This window comes from Polistes fuscatus, unplaced genomic scaffold, assembly GCF_010416935.1.
Source record: "Polistes fuscatus isolate 324 unplaced genomic scaffold, CU_Pfus_HIC Scaffold22, whole genome shotgun sequence".
Lineage (NCBI taxonomy): Eukaryota > Metazoa > Arthropoda > Insecta > Hymenoptera > Vespidae > Polistes > Polistes fuscatus.
The window spans coordinates 892,541-900,449 of NW_025113099.1; the positions used below are offsets into that span (position 1 = coordinate 892,541).

Consider the following 7,909-nt stretch of genomic DNA (forward strand, 5'->3'; position numbering starts at 1 on the left):
TTAACTTTGTTTAGAACGATGACGCGTGTCAGTATTATTAATTTTTAACTTATTTCAATAATAATTGAAAGAACAATGTGTATTTTTTTTAACATTTTGTTTAACATTTTTCGATGTATGTTTTTCATCAAATTTATTTAAAAAAAAAAAATGTTAAATTTGTTTAGAACGATAACGTCTCAGTATTATTAATTTTTAACTTATTTCAATAATAATTAAAAGAAAATAATTAAAAAATCAATGCGTGTTTTTAACATTTTGTTTAATATTTTTCGATGAATGTTTTTCATCAAATTATTTAAAAAAAAAAATGTTAATTTTGTTAGAACGATGACGCGTGTCAGTATTATTAATGTTTAACTTATTTCAATAATAATTGAAAGAACAATGTGTATTTTTTTTTAACATTTGTTAACATTTTCGATGATTGTTTTTCATCAAATTTATTTAAAAAAAAAATGTTAACTTTATTTAGAACGATAACGTGTTAGTATTATTAATTTTTAACTTATTTCAATAATAATTAAAAGAAAATAATTAAAAAAACAATGCGTGTTTTTAACATTTTGTTTAATATTTTTCGATGAATGTTTTTCATCAAATTTATTTAAAAAAATAAAAAATGTTAACTTTGTTTAGAACGATGACGTGGTAATAATAAAAATTTCCTTGAGATGAGTTAAGATACACGTTTCAATTAACGCATAAGACTTCAACTGGCGAAAAGATCGTGGCTTCTTAAGCAAGAAAGAAACTTAAAGTCTTCGTCAAAGCGACTGAGGGTCTCGACTTTTATTGAACTTAATTTCTTCGACTCGATTGATTTAACTCGATCGCGACACTCCGCGTTTGTTAACATTCTAAACTAAATGGAAAAGCTTCCGATATTATTTCCAATCATTCTTATGATTCACGTTTCTAACATATGTATACATGATGTTAACAATTTATTTATAAATAGCTACGAATTATCCTCTAGCACATAAAAACGAGCGAGACGATGAAATGTAATTTTTTTTGTTAACGTGTAATTTGCATCCAATTGAATTGTAAATGTAACTTCTTTCTTTGTTGTATTTCCTTTGAAGAGAATTTTTCAAACTCATGTTTCTACGTAAACGTTAACAAAACGTTCAGGGTTATTCGTGACACGTGTTTTAGATTATTTGTTCGTAGTTGAAAGAAAATTACCGAATAAGTAAAAATGATTGATATTTATTATCGTGACAGATTATAGATTGATTATTTTCCTTAGTAATTTTTCTAATTTATTTAGTGTCACGAATATGTTAACAAAATGTTTTTATCATTTCCTTCTTCTACCTTTCATACTATTTTACCTTTCTTGATATTACAAAATCACGAAAATACTGAGAATACTGTAATAGTATTTTATCGTGTTGGCCTTGGATTAGTGATAAGCATGAACGTGATAATAAAAAGGTAGTATTGTAAATAATACTGTTATCTTTTCTAACACAGGTTAGATTGGCAGGTGGTCATATGGTGAAGCAGAGGAGGTTTATTGGCAACACAAATAACAAGATGATCAATATACGGGAACATTTATAGGCTGAATATATTAGTGAAATATATTATATATATATTTATATATATATAGAAAATATAAAAAGGAAATCAAATTGATGAGATATTTTCGCATCGGGAGATACGAAAAGGTTTCTAGGTGACGTTCCTGATTGTGCCGGAACCGCAATTCGATTACAATTCGAGTGTTGTCACTTCACGGATGTACAGGGTGCTCTTTCAAGAAGTTTAAGAAAGAAGAAGAAGAAGAGTATCCAACTTGAGATTGGAATAACACAAATAAAAGATAATACGAGAAAGGATAAGAGATAAATAAACGTGTGAGGAAAATCACGGCACGTATGCTGCGAAAAGAGAAAGGAAGAAACAAAAATTATATCGATGGAATTTATTTCCGTTGTATAATAATCATACGACTATGATTTTGTGTACTTTGAAGTAATTTGTCTGGATTTTTGACATTATTTTTACATATGGAACAATTATTTGTATCATTTCGTTGTTGTCAACTTCTTTGATTAAAAAGGTAAGAATGATTGTATTATTTTTTTTACTGTTAATTCATTTGTTCGTTGATTTTGAATATTGATCAATTTATTTTTCTTTTTTGTTTCGATAAATATTGTTCATATAATTAATATTATATGAAGGATATAGGGGTTTGGAATGTAAACCGAATACATTATTCGTCAGAGTAATTAAATGAGACAAAAATGGTTCCTTTGAACCATTAGATGGCAGGTAGAACAAAAAATTAGATAATCCGGAGTGTATATGTTTTATTATTATACCCTGTTTTTAATGTGCCAGTAATTATAATAGCGAATTCGGGTTCAAAATTGTAAAAATATTATTATTAAAACACAAAATAAACCCCAAAATAGATTGTAAATATTTTTAATTAAAAATCATTGTTACAGCTATTCTTCGTATACATATAAATAAAATAAATTAATGAAATAATTTGATATAAATGCTCGTCTTATTTAGAACTTTCAATTAGTGTCATAATTATTGGTACATATAAATAAAAATTCATAAAGTAAATTTTAATTTGCACTCGAGGCCTTTTTCTCTTGCGCGAACCAGCAACTCGAGAAGATTCGGCCAAATTTAAGTAGACATTTTACAGGTACTTAAAAACATTTATAAACAAACAAGCATATAGAAATAATAAAATATTATCAGTTATTCATTTATATGTCGAACAAAAACAAACTTTGATAATACTACACTCTGTAATTGTTTTGGTTGAGTTGACGCTTGAAATAGGCTACCGGGCGCCGTATCAGCGCCGCTCGAGAGCAAAGGGTTAATTTATTCTAATTTTTTATATAAATTTTATTTAATTTTAATGAAAAAAATCATAAAGTAAATTTTTAGTTAATTTAACAATAAGAAGTAAGTGTCATATAAATATAAATAACAAAACGCGAAAATATTCTTAAAAATTCATTGTAAGAGTAAATAGATAGAAGAAATGGTAGAGAAATATAAAAAAGAGGAAATATTTTGGAATTTATCGATGGAAACAAGCGTGCAACGAAACGGTGGAACGCGTTTCTGTCGACGACGAGCATTACACGCGTGTGTCCTCGTTTCAGCAAGGCGTAATTACAAATCGTAGTGAAAGTCGCCGGACGAGAGCCAACGCGTATTCTCCAGCAAACATTCGAAACCGAACGAACGAACCAACGAACGAACCAACGAACGAACGAACCGACGAACGAACCAACGAACGAACGAACGAACGAACCAACGAACATACGAACGAACAACGAATGAACGACAGCGCTGTAGTGGAAAATTTATTATCGGTCTCTCTCGTGTCCGTGATGGAACGTTTATATCGACCGTGCATTTTCTCCTACGAACGAACGAACGAACGAATGAGCAAATTTTCAAATCTGCTCATTCATGAAACAGATTCGTCCACGATCGTTAACAAATCTCGACAATTTTCCTACTTTCGAATTTGTTAATTCGAACCCTTTCACTTTTCTTGTACACTTTAAGGGGGGAAATACGTGTAGAGGCTTTAAAAAATTTAATTTTTTTTTTATAAATCGCTTGTAAAATTATTAAGAATATAGTCATCAATTTCAATTCAAAATTCAAGTTGTTCAAAAGTTATAAACGATTAATTGAGCGTCCGTCGTAAAGTGTCATGTAATACGGAGCAGTTTTCGAAATTCTATACACTCTAGCTTAAAAAGATTTTAACCAATTATTTGAAATTTGGAATATAGTTTCTTTATATAATTACGCTCTATTTGAACCTGAATCCTAAGCGATATCTTGTTTAAAGTATTTTTTTTTAATGAAAAATATATGAAAAATAGAAAAAAATCATGTTTTTATGTTCACACCATCCTAAAAATACAAATTTCATTTTTCTAGGGAAATGAGATTCAAATAGAAGATACACTATAAAAAAGTAATTTTTCTTTGTAATTGATTTCTGATAAAATTGTGGCTTCCAAGATGTACACAAACTGCTCAGTCGGATGAAAACCTACATTTGTGACAGCTGATATCTCCGCTAGTTTTCGAGATAAATCTTTAAAAATTTCCTAAAATGTTCTTAAATATATGTGAAATGACCTTATAATATTAATAAATAACTAAAATTTTTAATACGTTAAAAAAATTCATGAAATCATAATGAAAACATCGTTTTTACACGTATTTCCTCCCTTAATTTTCTCAACGAATTTCTCCGAGAAAAAAAGGAAAAAAGAAATAGAACAATTATTTCCTATGAATTAACTTGTAAAAGGGAAGAGTAAATAAAGATTAACAATTATTTTCGAATTTTATCTAATAATAATATTATTATTTTGTTTATATCTGCTTAAGATGTAATCCTGATGCAATATTGACGTATGTTTTTTTTCTTTCTTTTTACAGATTTTCAGCTACTCCTTTTATCCATAGGATTAACCACCCCCCATTCTCTCTCTTCTCTATATAAATTTTTTTTTTTTATTTTTATCATTTCTTCTAGGAAAATATTTAGTTGATTATTATTAAGGATGATTTATGACGATGACGGATAAACCAAAGTAATCGAATTATATCTTTTTATCGATATACATTATTCGTTCTTACTCTCACTTATCCAGAAAAAGAAAAAAAGAGAGAGAGAGAGATATATAAAAAGAGAGTTAGGAATACCAAAGGTGGATGAATCTATGGGGTTTATAAAAACGAACGAGGATAGGATGAAATAAGACAAAAATTAAATAAAATAAATAAAAAAGCAGAGTACTTTAAAAACGTATGACAGAGGCAAAGGATCGATTGTTTTATACAACAACAACAACAACAACAATAACTACGACGATAAAAATAAGAATAAAAATATATAATACGCAGTAACATACATAATCACACCGTGGATGGTGGATTTTCTATAGAAGCCTTGTTATACTCGACAATTTTTACAACCTTTTTCAACGTTCGTGCCGTAAAGGCAGTGTTTTCTTCATAATGGTAAGTACGACAACAGAATATATTTTTATTGTTCTTTTTATTTTTCATTTTCTTTACTTTTGTTTCTTGTACCACCACCACCCTTTTTCATTTACGGTACACGTACAATACACATTCATATGATTTACTGTATGTGTGTCATGTTACAACCAGTAACTTTTTTATTTCCTTTAATACTTCGACGATACGTATTACAAAACGATCAAATATATCTATCTGTTACGATGTAATCGTAAAAAAAAAGAAAGAATAATATTTTCCTTTGGTAAAATGGCCAAAACTTTTCCACTCATTTTTGTGTATTTTTTCTACATCAATTCGTACACTTACACACATACACACATATGATCTGTTACGATGTAATTGTAAAAAAAAAAAAGAATAATATTTCGTTTGATAAAATGGCCAAAACTTTCCACTGATTTCAGTTGATTTTTTTCGACATCAATTCGTACACTCACACATACACACACACACACATATATTATATATATATATATCTGTTACGATGTAATCGTAAAAAAAAGGAGAGAATAATTTTCGTTGGGTAAACTGGCCAAAACTTTCCATTCATTTCGGTTGATTTTTTCTACATCAATTCGTACACTCACACACATACACACACACATATATATATAAATATACATCGGTCGTATTTAACGAAGATATTTTTCATATTTTGTTTCCCCTTTTTTTTGTTTTCTTTTTAATCCCAGTATTAATTTATATTTTCTTTTTTGTTTGTTTAATTTTGTTTTTATACCTGTCGATTCAGGATTATAAGAAAAAATGATTATTCCTCTACTAGAAATGGAAAATCGTTGGAATTTATAATATAAAAAAAAAAACATAATCGTAGTGTTTAGTAGGGTCTGGTACGCGATCTGAATGTTTAATATTTTATGTGAAAAATATTTGAAAGAATTAAACTGACCTATGTACACACACGCATATACATATATTTGTGTATGTGTATGTGTGTTATAGGATTATGTTTAGTTTATGTACATAGGTATTACTAAAACCTTCTAATACTTTCTTAGAACGCAGTATCACGATTTCCAGAGACATTGATGGATTCGATCGTTTTTATCCAAAGGAAAACAATTTCTGTAAAGGGAGAACACTTTTTGAGATTAACGCGTTTAATATCTTTGAATAATCCATTTATTCGTATAAATTCATTTAATGGTTTCAGGATCATATTTTCTTCTTCTTGTTGTTTTGTTTTGTTTGCTATGATATATGGCATTTATTTAAAAAATCTTTCATAAGCAAAATTTTCCATAAGCATTTTCGTAACCTTGTGAAAATGATATTTTTTCGGATAGATGTCGTAACATTTTTAGTATTTTATATTTTTGTGTTTTTTTCTTTTTAATTTCTTATTGAAAATAAAATTTATTCCGTAATTTGTTTATTTAACTATTCTTGTAATTCCCTTATTTATTTTAATTATCGTTAAATTTATCTCTTTCAAGATAAATTTCAATTGTAGTCAATTTTTATGAAAACTTAAGGATGTATTAGTTGTTTTTTATAAAAATCTCAATAAACATTGACAAAATGATTTTCGACAATCACGTATTTATGCGTATGCGTATGTGCTTATATATATGTTACCGTCAAAGCTGAAAATCAGCCATTGCTAGCATTTCCTAGGCATTGTCAACAATGCAAAGTTCTTTTAGACAAAGTAGGAAATAAGATTTCTTACAGACTTTTCCTAAACATTGAACATAATACTTTGAATAGAATGCAGGAATAAAATTACGTTTCGTTTATTTAAACATTTACGGGGATAATCCCTATAAAAAAAAATATTGAAAGATAATAAATATAAAGATGATATAAATATAATACTGATAGTAAAAAATAAATATAAATAAACAAATTAATTAAAGTTAAAAAGATACATAATAATAAAGATAAGTATAAATAAATAATTTATATGAGCCGTTTATTTGAAAGTGGCCTAACTCCATTAGGAGTAGAGATTTTGGTGTGGTAGAAATGGCATTAAAAAAAAATAATTTACTGTTTGTCCCCCGAGAGTATTACAATATATCAAAAAATGTCGGAAAGGTAATAACTTTATTGTACATGAAATGAGACAAGAAGATTTTGTATGAAAAATTATTAGAAGACGCAATTTTTAAAGGGTAAATAATTCTAACGGAGAACCAATAAACTGGTTAAAATATGGATGCGTTTTGTCAAAAATGAAAGATTTTCTATAAGACATCAACGAATGAGAACGAAAATTTGAAAGTCCGAATTAATACCACGTCGGGGTAGACCAAGAAAGTTCGAAAATATTGTATTGACACCACTGAAAAAAATATAAGACAAATTACAACCGCAAATTCTGGACAATTGACTTATTACGATATATACCACCGGAACATCTGATTTCTTTAAATTCCTTTCACATACACAAAATGTAGATGAGTAGAAAATTGTTTTGTAATTTATGTTTGTAAAAAATATTTTTGAATCGCATAATTATGTTTTTAAAGTGTTATAAAGATATGTAAAATAAAATAAAGTATTGTTTTTTCGCATTTGAAGAATCTTAAATTATGTTGAATGGACTTCGGTTCCTTCAAATTTTTAACGAACTGGTTGTCATTTGAAAGTGGCCTAACTCCCTTCTTGGTAAGAAACGCATATTACTCCCTTAAATTGCCCAGTATTTTCCTAGGGAACTGTAAATTTGAACACCTTTAGATACATTTAAGCAACATAAACTCATTGTATTTCTTTACGTATTTTTAATTGCATTGAACGCAAACCTTTAAAATATCTCAATTTAAGGTTATATGGAGTTAGTGCCACTTTCAAAATAAACGGCTCATATATACAT

At 27.9% G+C, this 7,909-nt stretch overlaps 1 protein-coding gene across 1 annotated transcript in view; it reads left to right on the top strand.

Annotated features, from left to right (window-relative positions):
* The window catches only part of LOC122517921 (multidrug resistance protein homolog 49), a gene marked incomplete in the record, with an annotated part of 91,955 nt that overhangs the window by 15,663 nt on the left and 68,383 nt on the right, over positions 1-7,909 (top strand). Inside the window, 2 exon segments of the mRNA XM_043636540.1 lie at positions 1,483-2,074; positions 4,459-5,043.